This window comes from Balearica regulorum, chromosome 3, assembly GCF_011004875.1.
Source record: "Balearica regulorum gibbericeps isolate bBalReg1 chromosome 3, bBalReg1.pri, whole genome shotgun sequence".
Taxonomy (NCBI): domain Eukaryota; kingdom Metazoa; phylum Chordata; class Aves; order Gruiformes; family Gruidae; genus Balearica; species Balearica regulorum.
The window spans coordinates 7,375,783-7,377,010 of record NC_046186.1 but is presented as its reverse complement, the minus strand read 5'-3'; positions in this window follow the sequence as shown (position 1 = coordinate 7,377,010).

Here is a 1,228-nt window from a genome sequence, read left to right as displayed (position 1 = left end):
AAAGCCTGATCCTGTCCCAGGGAGAAACAAGTGGCTTCCTGGAGGATAAGTGTATGAAATCTCATCTGTTCCTTTCCATGCAAAATAATAAGGCCTGGAGTAAATATATGCATAGCTATTTTCCAGTTCATAAACCTAATTAGAGTGGCTTAGTCATTTATGTGCAGTCATATAGCGAGTCAGAGGCTGGGAATGTAACTTGGAAATGCTGACTCCCTTTGCCTCACTCTCTCTGCTGGATCTCTCTCCTCCTATTACAGGCTGAGACAGATGATAAAATTGTCTGTTTGCTGCCTGTTTCCTACCGAAGCAGTAGTTCACCGCTGCAAACTTCGGCGCAGCCGGGCACACAGGGAGGGTGCCTGCGTCCCGCGCTGCAAAGAAACACTCTCCAACTGCATGCAAACACCTGGATTTGCTGATGCCTGGCTCTCAGTACTTCAGTGCTACTTTGCAATTAAAAACGGTTTAGAGTTCTGCTAAATACAAAGAGCTGGTTTTTTTCTTTGGTGTGAAGTGCCATCACACCACTGTGCTGACTTACGGTTGTACACCTGCAGGCAATTCCCCACTCTACAAACAAGCAAAGCTGTGAGGAGGACACATGAAACACAATTTTTCCAAATACTTTCTTTCTTTCTTGTTGTAAGGGAGTGTTTGGGGACATTCATTTTAATTTCTTACTTTGAAATTAACCAACCATCAGTATCAAATCAATACTAATCAGATAATCAATATCAAATCAATTAATATTTTAGGCTCCTGATATTACCTGAAGACACAAATGATCAGTTCTCTTCCAAATTAATTCTGTAATAAAGATAGTGCCAGATCTGTATAGATCTCCAAAAAGACTAAAGGAAACACCAGTTCAAAAAGGACAATATTTATCAGAATGCCATTACACTGCCCAGGTGTGTTACATCATGACATTATTCCTGGTTATATCACACATGCCCAGAGACCCTAATGGCATCGAAAGGGGTGGAGGAGAGAAAGAAATAAAGGAAACAGCACAAACATTAAATATCAAAACTTTCAGAAAATGCTTCTGACTTTCTCAGATACATTTCAGAAGGCTACATTCTAAAATCTTTATTCTGATGATGAAACATCTTATTCCACAGGAAGAAGTGGAATGGCAATCAAGAAGATTCTATGTGAAACTAAGTACGAGTGAAGCTAGCATAAAGATTGCCTTCAATTAAGAATACAGTGAAAATATGTA